Source organism: Motacilla alba, chromosome Z (assembly GCF_015832195.1).
Source record: "Motacilla alba alba isolate MOTALB_02 chromosome Z, Motacilla_alba_V1.0_pri, whole genome shotgun sequence".
NCBI lineage: Eukaryota > Metazoa > Chordata > Aves > Passeriformes > Motacillidae > Motacilla > Motacilla alba.
Window position 1 is genome coordinate 69,637,949 of NC_052046.1, and position 14,592 is coordinate 69,652,540.

Sequence of the window (14,592 nt, forward strand, 5' to 3'; positions counted from 1 at the left end):
ATCCATTAAGGGAAGTACCATTAGTAGGGAATCAGGGGAGACCAGTCATTGGGTATGTATCAGCACCCCTGAACACCGGGGACGTAAGGGCTTTTAGAAAAGAAATGGGGAGGCTACTTGAAGATCCCCTGGGGGTGGCTGAGAGGTTGGATCAATTTCTAGGGCCTAGCATTTACACCTGGACAGAGATTCAGTCAATTTTAGGTATTTTATTTACAACAGAAGAAAGACAATTGATAAGACAGGCTGGCATGAGAATTTGGGATAGAGACCATCAGCAGGGACCTCTTGGAGAAGTGAAATGGCCCCTTGCAAACCCTAACTGGGACCATAATAACGATCATATGGTGGATCTCAGGAATATAATTATTCAAGGAATTCGGGAAGCAGTTCCCAGGGGGCAAAACATTAGTAAAGCACTGAATGAATGTCAGGGGAAGGATGAGTCCCCAATAGATTGGTTAGAAAGATTAAGGAAGAGTATACAAATGTATTCAGGATTGGATCCTGATACAGCTGTAGGGGAAACATTAATTAAAACGCAGTTTGTGGCAAAATCATGGGAAGATATTAGAAGGAAACTTGAAAAGTTAGATGGATGGCAGGAGAGAGGTTTGCAAGAGTTGTTAAGGGAAGCACAAAAGGTTTATGTGCGAAGGGATGAAGAGAAGGTGAAAGTTCAAGCTAAGGTTTTTGTGGCTGCAGTGAAAGAGGTTCAGAAGGAGGGTACCCCTTCAGGGAATGCTAGAACCACCAGAAAAATGACAGGTGAAGGTTCAAAAAGACCTACCTGCTTTTACTGTGGCATGGTAGGACATGTTAAAAGGGTTTGCAAAAAGCGAGAGGCAGATCAAAAACTGTTTGTAGAGGATTAGAGGTGTCAGGGGCTCTATTTATTTGGGACCAGAACATCACAGGAGCCCTTGATAAAATTAAAAATAGGTCCCCAAGGTGAAGAAGTTACATTTTTAGTAGATACGGGGGCTGAAAGATCGACAGTGCAAAAATTACCAAAGGGATGTAAAATCAGCCAGAAAACAGCTCAAGTAATTGGAGCAAAAGGGGAGGCCTTTAAGGTTCCCATTATTGAACAAGTACTAATTGAATCAAAAGGAAAATTAGATATTAGTGATCTATTACTAGTTTCAGAAGCAGAATGTAACTTATTGGGAAGAGATCTAATGTTATCATTGGGGATTGGTATAAAACCACAAAATGATCAATTAAGGGTACAATTGTACAAATTGACGAACCAGGATGAGGGAAAAATATGTCCTAATGTCTGGTCCACTCCTGGGGAGATCGGTAAATTAAATATTGAACCCTTGAAAATCACCATTGTAAACCCAGAATTTCCCATAAGGGTAAAGCAATACCCCATTCCACTAGATGGCAGGCGGGGGCTGAAGCCAGTAATTGAAGAGCTCTTAGGACAGGGCAAGTTAGAAGAATGTATGTCTCCCCATAATACCCCCATAATCCCTGTGAAGAAAAGTGATGGCAGCTACCGTCTAGTCCAAGACTTAAGAGCCGTCAATCAGCGGACGGCTACTAGGTTCCCTGTGGTGGCTAATCCTTATACTTTGCTGAGTCAAATTTCTTCAGACTATACCTGGTACAGTGTTGTGGATTTGAAAGATGCTTTTTGGGCCTGTCCTTTAGAGGAGGGATGTAGAGACTATTTTGCTTTTGAGTGGCAAGATCCAGACACAGGAAGAAAACAACAATTAAGATGGTCAGTTTTACCCCAAGGGTTTACAGAGTCCCCAAATCTTTTTGGCCAGGCTTTAGAAAAAGTTTTACAAGATTTTGAAAGACCGGAAGGAACTAAACTAATACAATATGTAGATGATCTATTAATTGCAGGAGAAAATCAGGATCAAGTGAGAGAAGCAACAATAAAGCTGTTAAATTTCTTGGGAGAGAAAGGCCTAAAGGTTTCAAGGGCTAAGTTACAATTTGCTGAAGAAGAAGTAAAATACTTAGGTCACTGGTTGAGTAAAGGAACAAAAAAACTAGATCCTGAAAGGATATCAGGAATACTGAGCCTACCTTCCCCCGGTACAAAAAGGGAAGTACGACAGCTGTTGGGGTTGTTGGGATACTGTAGACAATGGATAGACGGATATAGTCAGAAAGTAAAATTTTTGTATGAAAAACTAACAGTCAATACAGTGAAATGGAACCCGGAAGATGAAAAACAATTCAAGAGCTTGAAAGATGCTCTAATTCAAGCCCCAGTACTCAGCTTACCTAATTTAGATAAACCTTTTCAATTGTTTGTAAATACTGCCGAACAAACTGCTTATGGAGTGCTTACCCAGGACTGGGGAGGAGACAGAAAGCCAGTAGGATATTATTCAAAATTACTGGACCCTGTTAGTAGGGGATGGCCAGTATGTTTACAAGCCATAGTAGCCACAGCTCTCCTAGTGGAAGAAGCGAAAAAGGTTACATTTGGAGCTCCTTTAGTAGTATATACCCCCCATAATGTTAGAAGCATATTACATCAAAAAGCAGAGAAATGGCTCACTGACAGCCGGATTTTAAAGTATGAAGCTATCCTGATACACTCCCCTGAACTGGAACTTAAAGTCACTCCTGCTCAGAACCCTGCTCAGTTTCTATATGGGGAGCCAACTGAGGAGCTGGCTCACAATTGTGTAGAATTAATCGAATTACAGACAAAGGTGAGACCAGATTTAAGTGAAACAGAGTTATCTAGTGGAGAAAAATATTTTATTGATGGCTCATCCAGGGTAATAGAAGGGAAGCGGAGTTCAGGATATGCCATTGTAGAAGGAGAAAACATGTCAGTAATAGAAAGAGGAAAAATAAGTTCTAGCTGGTCAGCTCAAGCCTGTGAATTATTTGCGTTATACCGAGCCTTGGAACTTTTAAAAGATAAGGTGGGGACTATTTATACAGATTCAAAATATGCTTTTGGAATTGTGCACACATTTGGAAAAATTTGGATGGAAAGAGGTTTGATAAATACTCAGGGAAAGAAACTGATCCATCAAGAGTTAATAATTAGAGTGCTTGAGGCCCTGAAGGGACCTAAGAGGATAGCAGTAGTACATGTAAAAGGTCACCAACGGGGGTCAAGCTATCTAGTAAGGGGAAATAACACAGCTGATCAAGCTGCAAAGGAGGCAGCTCTTAAAGTAAAAGAGACTATCCAGCTGAACACCATAGCGGAAATTCCAGAAGAACTGCCAAAAAGCTATAGTACTCAAGAGGAGGAAGCTATAAAAAGATTAGAAGCTAAGAAAGAGCTGGGAAAATGGGTACTCCCGGATGGAAGAGAAATTTTACCTAAGGCTTATGCTCGGAGGATTCTAAGTCAGTTACATCAGCGTACACACTGGGGAACAAGGGCCCTGTGTGATCATTTTTTAAAATATTATGGATGTATTGGAATCTTTGAGATAGCAAAACAGGTAACACAGGGGTGTTTGACCTGTCAAAAGGTTAACAAAAAGGTGATGAGGCAAGCTCCGAGCGGTGGTAGAAAAATAGCCTACCGACCATTTGAGAGGGTTCAGGTGGATTATACTGAATTACCGAAGGTAGGCAGGTGGAAATACTTATTAGTGTTAGTAGATCAACTAACCCACTGGGTGGAGGCCTACCCAGCTGCCAGAGCCACAGCTAAGTTCGTAATTAAAACGCTGTTGGAACAAATCATTCCCCGATTTGGGGTTATTAGAGCCATTGATTCTGATCAGGGATCCCACTTTACTTCCAGTATTGTAAAAGGGGTAACACAAGCTATGGGTATTTCCTGGGAATATCACACCCCTTGGCACCCCCAGAGTTCAGGGAGGGTGGAAAGAATGAACCAAACTATAAAACAACAATTAACAAAATTGATGATTGAGACCCAAATGTCATGGGTAAAATGTTTACCTTTAGCATTACTTAATATTAGAACACTTCCAAATGCAGATACAGGGCTTTCTGCATATGAGATGCTTTATGGAATGCCTTATTCCCAGGAAGTACCCCAAACATCAGTAGTCGTAGCAGATATGACTATTCAAAAATACATCCAGAAGATGGGACAACATGTCCTAGAACTAAGGGAAAAAGGGGTAATTGCTCAAACAGCTCCTTTAGGATTCAGCATACATCAAATAAAACCAGGGGACTGGGTCCTAATTAAAAGCTGGAAGGAAGAAAGTTTGTCTCCTAGGTGGGAAGGTCCATTTTTAACTCTGCTGACTACTGATACAGCTGTCAGAACTGCGGAAAAGGGCTGGACCCACGCTTCACGGATCAAAGGACCAACGGATCCACCAACAGAAACGCCTGCTGAATCCCAGTGGAGAATTGCATCTACTCCCGGAGAACTGAAAATAAAATTAAAGAGAGACTGATGTATGTCACGAAAACGCTCTTACCTTAAGCTGCAAAACCAATTTTATTCACAAGAGATAGAATGTATTACTCCAAACTGTAAGTGTTATCCATGGGGTTGTTTTAAGTGTATAGAGTGTCAAGAATTTTGGTATACAAACTTGCCAAAGGGACAGGTCCCTAGTGCTCTCTGCTGTGACTGTAAGAAAGAAATAGAAAAGGAAACTGACAAAACGTTGTGGGCTGCAGTAAAGAAAGGGTATATTCAAGTTGGTGATAAGGATTGGTGGGAAACTTGGATACACGGAACTCGAGCAGGAATTGATTTGCAGGAAATACCAAAGGCCAAGTTAGAAATAATAGAGTGTGACAAGGGCAATTGGATACCTGACGAATATCAAATAAAAGCAAAAGAGTGGCAGAAAGCTAAGCGTTACTGGAGGAAAGGGAGGCACATATACCAACCTTATTGTAGTCGCACACCCCTGGAACTTAGGAGCCAATTAACCTAAAAGTAAAAGGAACTAGGCCACAATCACGACACATAAGGGACTGAAGGCTCATGAGGCAATAGGCAACAATGAAACAAAAGATATCAGTGAATGAATCCCAAGGTATGAACTCTGCTACCGAGAAGATCAACATCTCGGCCCTTGGCTGCAACCCAAGGGGCCTTGAGAAAGGTAGAGAGTTAAACCCCCTAAGGATTATTTTCACTGTATTGATCATCGCACCCCAGGTAATGAGCCTGAATAGCCTCACTCCTGCACTCCAGCGAGCTGCAGGATCAGAGCCTATTGTTCCCACGGTCTGTGACAAATGCAATCATACTGTCTGGATTGGGAAAAGAATGGAATCAGTATTTATGGCATACGCTCAAGTCAGTGAAGTATGTTATGACCACAGCCAATTAAAGGTGTGCATTATGGATGGCAGATTATACTGGGTTGGAGAAAATTTAAAGTATGGTAAAATTGTCTTTCCCAATAATGAACCCGTGTTAGCCAACTTTCTAAAAGACAATGATGAACGAATCTGTATACGATATGCAAAATTCTTTTGTTTAGCAAAGGATAGAGATGGAATGGACCCGGAGACTAGAATGAAACAAATGACTCAAAAACTAAAGAGACAAGATTCAGAGGGGAAAAAGAAAAGAGTAGAACAAGAAAAGTTAAACGGGTTAAGTGAACAATACAAACAATTAGAACAGCAGTATGGTGACTGGGGTTTTCTGACCTCCAGCAAAAATCTTTTTGTAGAATTAATGCAAGAAATTGCCACAGAATTAGAGTTATCCAACTGTTGGATTTGTGGGGGATTAAAATCAGCTGAAAAATGGCCATGGAAAGGTGAGAGTCTAGCTCCAGAGCAATTTCTAAAATGGAACCATACTCAAATTTCTAAGACTTTAAAACGACCTGAGGGATGGATTTTAAATCGTCGAATAATTGGGACAATTTGCATCAGTAGAGAAGGAAGGAAATATACTGAAGCGGTAGGATATACCCCTTGCATGTCAACCTTAGCAGTAAACTCAAATAGTAATACCAAAACCTGGCAGCCAACACCTCCTGCTGGATATTGGAGCCTAATACAAGGGAAAGATTGTGAATGGAATGACCAGATAAAGTTGTGCTGGCATAAAAGTCCTGGAGCTAACCCTTACCAATCCTTAGATATCCTAAGAATTTACTGGGAAAAACCTGAGGCTATAAATGACCAATGGAAAGCCCCCAATGGGATATATTGGATTTGTGGACAGAAAGCTTACAGTGAACTACCCCGTAGATGGAAAGGATCCTGTACTCTAGGAATTATACAACCCTCCTTCTTTGTGCTACCAAAGTCCAAGAGCAACCTATTAGGAGCCCCCTTATATGAAAACCTAAATAGGGAAAAAAGAGAATTAAAACTGGAATTTCCAAGGGCAGGGGGGGACCAGAAATGGGGCGAGGAAGAGTGGCCAGCGGAAAGAATAATAGATTATTATGGGCCGGCCACGTGGGCTCAAGATGGAAGCTGGGGTTATAGGACCCCAATTTATCTATTGAATCGATTGATTAGACTACAAGCGGTGGTAGAAATAGTTTCCAACTATTCCTCAGAGGCCTTGGACTTGTTAAGTCGACAGCATACACAAATGCGAGCCTTTGTTTACCAGAATCGAATTGCATTGGACTATTTGTTAGCTGAAGAAGGGGGAGTGTGTGGGAAATTTAACGAGTCGGAATGCTGCATTGAGATTGATGATTACGGAGAAACAATCAGGGGTTTGGCAGCAGAAATCAAAAGGGTGGCTCATGTCCCAGTTCAAAAATGGAACTCCATCCTTCAACCCTCTTGGTGGGATCAGATACTTGGAGGGGGAACTTGGTGGAATAAAATAGGGTTCATGATATTGTGTTCCTTAGCTGGGTTGTTGTTTCTACCTTGCCTTATTCCATGTTTTATTCGACTGATCCACTCAGTTATTCAAAGCATGCAGGTTGCTGTGCTGCCTGTAGACCTGGAAGTGGCTACAGGAGAAGCTGGTCAATTTGAGGAAACTACTAAGATAGCCAAAATAATGAAATTAAAGAAAGAAGACAGGAAAGGAAAAGTTTCCCAAGTTTTGGCCAGATTTGAAGCCCAGACACGAATGAGTAAGATAAATGAAAATTTATACAAGCAGAGGGGGGACTGTGAGATACAAAGCTGTGTTTCGTGTCAGGTACATACAGGCAGCGTGTGTACTTGTGATTGTGATATGTGTGGAAACTGATCATGGGACAATTAGAGGATGAATTCTAATAAAATAACTGAGGTAGTAAAGCATGGAAGAAGGCCTTTGAACTTATCCTTTGTTTGCAATTAACTGTTATAGCATCTGAATTAAAGCTTTAAGGATGTTGCTGCTGGACAGGAACTTTCTGCACGTAGCTAAGCATTTAACAGCTTTGCAATAATAACCTTTTGAAGTATAATTTTAGAATATTGCTTGTAGTAAGGAGCTTTGAAAATATAAGTTTAGAATATATGTAAAGGAAATATGCTTATCTCAACACCTTAGCAAAACAGTAAAAAGCAGCTTGAGAAAGGAAGATGGACATCAACCCAAGGATTGATGGCTTCGACCAAGGGAAGCTGGACATCACTGTTACAAGATTTATAGTCTTTGTAATTAAAAGGTGGACCCACATCTGGAGTCCGGACCGCACCAGCTGGGAGGCCTCTTTCTTCTTTCGGAAGTCGGACCCCACCATCTGGGGATACTCCTTTCTGGGGTACATCCTGAGAAAACTAACTCACAATAGTGTATAGAATTGTGACGTAAAAATCGGGAATAGAAACTGCTGAGAAAAGCTTATGTGTACCCCTATAAATACCTGTACGCCACAACCATCGGTGTGCAGTTGGAGGGAAAACTTCCCCCACTGTACCCAGCGCTGTTTTGCTCATACTTTACCACATTAATTAATAAATTGGTTACTGCTTGAATATTGGCCTAGTCAAGCCTCTTATTTATAACACATGGGAAAGTGTTGCCCTTTGTCCAGTGAGGATAAAATCACTCTTATTTCTGCGTGGCTGAAGGGACGGGAAAGATGTCAGGCTGAGTAGCTTCAGTATTGTAGTTGAGTTGCAAACAGAGTTCCCCACTTCAAAGCAGACAGGTCAAATCAGAGAAGGGGAAATGGTGAAGAGAAGAAAATATACATATTTTTGCCCCTTTATCTGCCAACTGGTTCTTTCTCACTGTCTCTGCTTGTCTTCAGCAGATTTGGCACATTTCCGATTCTTTGAAGATAGAAGCAGCAACAGGAAGGGGCAGCAATTTTGTCAGCATTTTCATCAAAGCTAAAATCCTGTGCCTGGAAGGATGTTGCTTTACTCGAGGGATTAATTGCCTACAGTTAAAGTGAACTCCTTCTGTTGTTTTCACCAAGAGGTTTTGCATTTTTCTTTCCTCAGTAAAAATTTCTTCTCTTTTTTTTTTCCAATCAGTGGAGAGTTCCAACACAAAATCCATTCTGCAGCCAAGTCTTTTCAATGTAAACTAACAAAGGCGGTCTTGCAACAATCTGTGCTTAGTGTCACTTGTTCTTTTTATTTTAAATTCTCTCTTGAACTAGAAACAGTTTTCATAGCAGGAAAAAATAGACCTTTCATCTCATGTAGTTCATGCCCTTTTTTAAATGTCTTTACATCGTTTAACCATGAGGGCTCATGTGAGTGTGTTTGCTGGTATGGCAGAAGCTCATCCCACACACACAGTGGATGTTCTCCTTACATCCAGCTTGTCTTGAGTTGCAGCTGACACTGCCTTCTCTGGCCCTCCTTCCAGGTCTCCTTGTGAGGAGCCCAGCCCTGTCACTTAGTCGCTGCCCTGTGGGTGACATGCTGACACGAGGATTGTTGGTCTCATCACATTCTGGAGTCATTTTTTGGACTGATTGTTTTAAAGATGCTCTGTCATCTCTGTGTGCTGGCTTCCTCAGAAAAATTGAAACCCACTACCTAGAAAATGTCTTCCCAATTCATCTTAAGTAGCTTAAAACTGACCCTGAATTTCGAATGATCCACCTTGGTGGGATGGAATTTGTCTTTCTTTAAACACAGGGTAACAACCTTCACAAAAATTATCCTAGCAACTGAATTACAACACATTTTCTAATGAATAGGCAAAAAGGAGAAGACGGGAGTTCAGAAAAGATGACATCTTTCTTCATGTTTAATGGCCCTTATTTCCCACGTGTCCGTCTATGTGGTGCTTCATCAAGAAAAGCCTAATTTTGAAGACCTCCTTTGTAATCTCTGTGACTCATGAGGAACACATGAATACTAGCCATGTGCTCTACTAGGGATGAGGAAACAGGTGGCTGAAAAGTGGGTTGTCTATTGGAATCTTTAGTCACACCTACAGTATACTTTTGGTTACATTGACTTTTCCATCATACTCTGTGGCTAAGAATGAGAAGCTACCCTTAGCTGTGTTTTAAGGATACTGAAACTTTAAAAGAAATATGCTTATCTCGTGTCTGGCAGCATGATTCTTCCCCATGGCTCTTTTCTGTGGTACTGGTAGAATTTAATGTCAGTTACAAACATCACAAGGTAAATAATGGATGTTACATTTCAGTGTTTGGGCCAAAAATTGGTTTAAAAGTTAGCAACAGAAAAGGTTGTTACTTTTTAGGAAAAAAAATCCGTAAAACTGTGGTATGTGGCTTTAGATTAAGACTTTTTTTTCTAAAAATTACTTCTTTCCCCTTTAAAAATAACTTGTAAAGAACATAACTCAATGTACAGGCCTGATCATTTTAAGTATTACTGTTCCATATCTTTCCTTTTTCCCTATTTGACACTGTAACTTTTGAATCACAGTTTTTACCACTTTGAAAATGCAATTTTAGTGTTTTTTCTACTGGTGAATATTTACGAGTTCCAAGTTAAAGAACAGACAGTTCTGAAAGTGAAATATGTTTTATGTAAGTTTTTTTTTCACTAGTCTCCTGGTTTTACGTGCAACAGAGGCAACATTGAAACAGTCTACACTGACTAATTTTTGAGAAGCTGTTAGAAATTATTAATATGTTCAGTATATCTGCCATACATTAGTGTGTGTTTCAGCTGAAACTCTCCTATGGGCTCTGCTGCTAGCATGTAAGGTCTTGCAGTGTAGGAAGACAGAATTTTCACTTTCTGCATTGCACACAGCTATGTCACTGCCTTCACCTTTTCACCTCACATGCTTGGACAAATTTTGCTCCTGTAGTAGCAGTATCCCTTAAGATGATGTAGGTGTGGACATGCAGTCCCAAACACTTCCTGATCTTGTGGGAGCTGGTCCTGAATCCATCCTTTCCTGTTTATTTCTACACTATACTGAATCATGATTTTAAAAGGGTTAAGATTTTAGCTGAGGGTTAGAACCAATTCATAGTGAAGTTAGATACACCAACGATAGGTTAATGATTATTAGATGCTTAAGCTAAAGCTAATAGTTATATTATGAGCTCATTTGTAGAAGGAAGTGGAGCAAGCAAATCATTCTAGGAACATATTGAAACCAGGAGAACAAAGCCCAGCACCCAGACTCTATGTCAATCCATCATGAAGCAGGGGGCCTTGGATTGTGCCAGAGGGTCGCAGAGACCTGACAAAGACGTTCCTGACTTCATCACTGGGACCACTGACCCAATTTGAGAGCACCGACCCAATTCAAGAGAAGAATTGTGCACACGTGAAGGACTAATAACCTCATTTTAATACAAAGCGGGGATGGGAGGTGCTGGAGTTGTGCACATGTATTATTTTGGGAAATAAATAGAAGGCAAAAATCCTTGTACAGCACGGTCACGCATTTCGGGAATGACACCCCCGTGCCGCCTGCTGGTGTAATGAACGTACCACTTTCTAACTTTGGGTAGTTAGAGAGTCTCTGTCTGTGATTTTCAGTTTTAATGATTCAGTACTTGTGGCAAAGGGTGTTCCTGCCAATGTTTTAGGTTACTTAGTCTAACCATGTGAATAGTAAAAGCTGAAGAAATAAATGTGTATTTTTTTGACCAATTTATGTGTATTTGGACTTAACATAGGTGGTAAAAGAGAGAAATTTCTGGCAAACAGATTCCTGGGAAACAAGTAATAAGTAATTGAATTCAGCATATATTACTTGGATTTAGCATATATTCCTTGGATTTAGCATATATTCCTTGTCTACAGAATGGGAAAGAGAATCTAGCTCACTCTCTTCCTTCTTAGATGTGTGGTCTTAACCCAGTATAGGAATACCTAGACTCCAAATTTTACTTTTAATAACTAAAAATATTTGCATAGGAGGTAGAATCCCTCAGTCAAAGGCAGTCTTGCTGAAACACTAGATACAGAGTACCATGCTTTTGACTTCAGTGAATTCAAAACAGCTTAGTCTCTGGACTTTCAAGTGTAACAAGAGAGAACATGAAGTCTTTTATACAAAAAACAAAACTGCAAAGCAAAAAATCATTGTAACTGCCCTGAAAATGCACCGCAGTTTTGGGATGAACTCGGTGTGAAATGGTTCTTTGCTGAACTTCACAAGCAACTCCTGCCTCTTTCTCTGCATCCTCACCTGGGTTTGTTTTGTCTGCAAACACCACTTCAGGCTGTTCTGTGGTGCTCTGCCCTGACTAAAATCCCTGTACATTCTCCAGCCTCAGCTGAATATATCCATGAGCTGGATAACTGCACAGGTGTTGCTAAAACTGAAGTTGTGATGCCCTGGTTTGAGTCACTCTGTCTGCTGCACCTGCTGCTCAGGTCTGCCAGGACCATTATTCTCCCTCAAGTGAGCTGAGCTGGCGGAAGCGTGTCAGGGATATTTAAGAGCCCAGGTAACTCAAGTGGGAGAAATTCTCATCATCTGTGCCCATTCAGGCTAGGCTGTCTGTGACACTGCCAAGGGAAAGTGGCATTTGTTGCTTGGGTAGCTTCAGAAGGACTAAAGGTCATGATGAAATATTCTGGTGAGGACTGTGGCAAAGGAACAAAACTGGGATTAAGAGAGTTTTCAGTAATAATCACATCTCGTTCTGGCTGCTGTCACAGGTAGTTTAGTCACTACCTAAGGTAGCTCAGACGTGATTTTGGAATACTGCTCTTGGACTTTAGGTGGTATGGACTATTGCTCATCCAGATGTGTGGCTGTGAGCCTGTGTGTTTTTCAGTGACATACAAACTGAGAGAGGCAGACAAATTCCACAGGGCTCCTGGAGTTCAGGTGCCCTCCCACATCCTTCTGCTTGCTGGAAAAACTTCTTGCCAACCAATGGAAGATACATCTCCCTCTTCTTGTGCAGGAATATCATCTTGGCCATCTGCTGTGGGGTCTCGTGCCCTGGATTGGGGTGACCCCGAAAGATGGAAAAGTCTCTCCTCCAACCCGTGCCTTCAAAGAAAGACTCAGTAGTCTTCTGTTGTCTGGTCTCAAGGTTGTTTATTGTTGGTTATCTAAAAGATTCTTCTCCCGAACTGCTGTGGCCCGTTCAGCTGGTCAGACAAAGGCACACTGCCCTCCCAGGGGGCTGGTGCTATCTTTTATATCATATATTACGTGTTACGTGTTTATACTTTTTCCCCAATGCCTACTATCTATATTGAATGGTGACTTTCTACTCTAAACCAATGTGTGAGTGCCAACATCACCAAAGACATGGAGGTTAGGAAGGAGAAAGAAGGAGGACAGGGCACACCCAAATCCCTCCATCTTAGACCTCCTGACCCCCATGTACAAAACTTGGACCCCTGCGTACAAGGCTTAAAACCCCCCTGTACAGCACTCAAAAATCCTTCCTTTCACTTCGTGACTACTTCTACTACAATACCTAGACTTGTGTGTGTGTGGCTTGTAATTCTTCCTACAGAGTTGGTAATTTGCTCCACGGGCTAAGATCAAAACCCCACGTGTGTCTTTGGCTGCATGCCAGGGTCTCAGAGCCCCCTGCCAGCAGCTCGGGCCATCCAGGGCACCCAGAGGGATGTCCTGGGTTCCCACATCTCCCCCTTCTCTTTGCACCAAAAACACATCTTTGGCAGCCTTATTCATGGCCTGCCACACGCACTGAAGAATGCATGGCTGAATGAGCAGAAGAATTACAAGCCCTATTAAAATGTGAAAGCTATCATCTAACAAAAGTTCTATAATATCACTGATTCCCACACCTATGCAGAAACCCAAAGTCTGCAATCTTCTGTGGACTGGCGAAGCACAAGGTTTGGAATCTCTGTGCAGTCCACTCCTGTGTGTCTTCTTCTCCGCTTGTCGAGTGCTCAGCGTTTTCTTGCACTTGATAGAGTTTCACATTCTTCACTGAAATCTACCTGTGAAGGAACCCGTGGGTTTCGGGCTGTAAATCCCCCCAGCTAGCTTAGGATTTAAGCCCGCACGGATCCTACATGGACGAAGTAAAGGACGAGAAGCGCTCTTTCTCCACATGGTTCTGATGTCCTGTTTATTAGCTGGAAGGGGACATCTGCATCGTAGGGTTTCCAGGTGAAGAAGAGAGAGAATTCCAATCTCAAGGGACATTTATACCCACGGAATGGGAGGCGGGGATGGAAGGCCACAGCTAAGGGGACACAGTGAGGAGGGGCGAAGGGAGGGGCTTCAAGGGACAAATCACCTTACCAGGGGGTACCATGGGAAAAGTTCACCCAGTGCAGAACATCTAAATACCTGTATAGTGCATCACAGCACACCTGGACTTTGTACCTGTTAAAACACAAACAAATTCACATCCCTGCAGGAACTGGAGGATCCTCTCAAAATCCCAGAGATGAAGAATGGGTCTTGATGTGAAAATGAAACCTTGATCTGTTCTGTTTTGCAAAATTGCATAGAGAAATGTAATATAACAGTAATTAGAAATCAACCAAATAACACAGACAATCAGTAATACATGTGAAATCACACAATTATCAAGCACTGCAACATTGGACTGTCATCCCAGAGTCTGCGACAGCTGATGAACCTTAAAACAACAGAGAATTGAAGAAATGATGTCCGGATTCATGTTTCTCCAAGCTCCCTTTGAAAACAAGCTCAGCTGTCATATATGGTCAAATTGCCAAGTCAAAAGGACTTGAATACTCTTTGATGCAGAAAACTTCTGGGTTGATTGTCAATCACTCCATCCAAGTAGAGCTAGAGCTTGGCCAGAGCCCGAACTCTAATTGGTGAGTATCACTAAACACACTTTCTAAAACAAGACTCTTAAAAACAACACTTATGAATAAGAAACCTTAGGATTAGAAATCATTCACACCATGAAATAACAGCATAGGGATTCTTCAAATAGAACAAATCTCTTCTTCAGAGATCTGAATTTGGTCACAGTCAGGATTGTGAACCTGGATCTGGACACTGAGAGTGGAAGTGCAGCTGAATGAAAGACTGACTACCTAATACAAAATTGAAACCCAAAAAACCAAGAACTTAATGTTACAACTGAACTTTCTGCTGAAGTACTTCTGTAATAATGACTGAAGAAAACCATGAGACTGGCAATCTGGATAGAAAAAACCCAAAAACATGAGTAGTTAAGAAATCAAAAGACAGGATCCTGAAGAGACACGTGTCTTGCAGATGATCACAAAAGAGGTAAAAGATGATCACACAAAGACATGAAAGCCGGCTGTAAATACTACAACAATACCTTAATAATAATTTTTATCACAAGACAATCTTTTTAAAGCATTCATGTAACA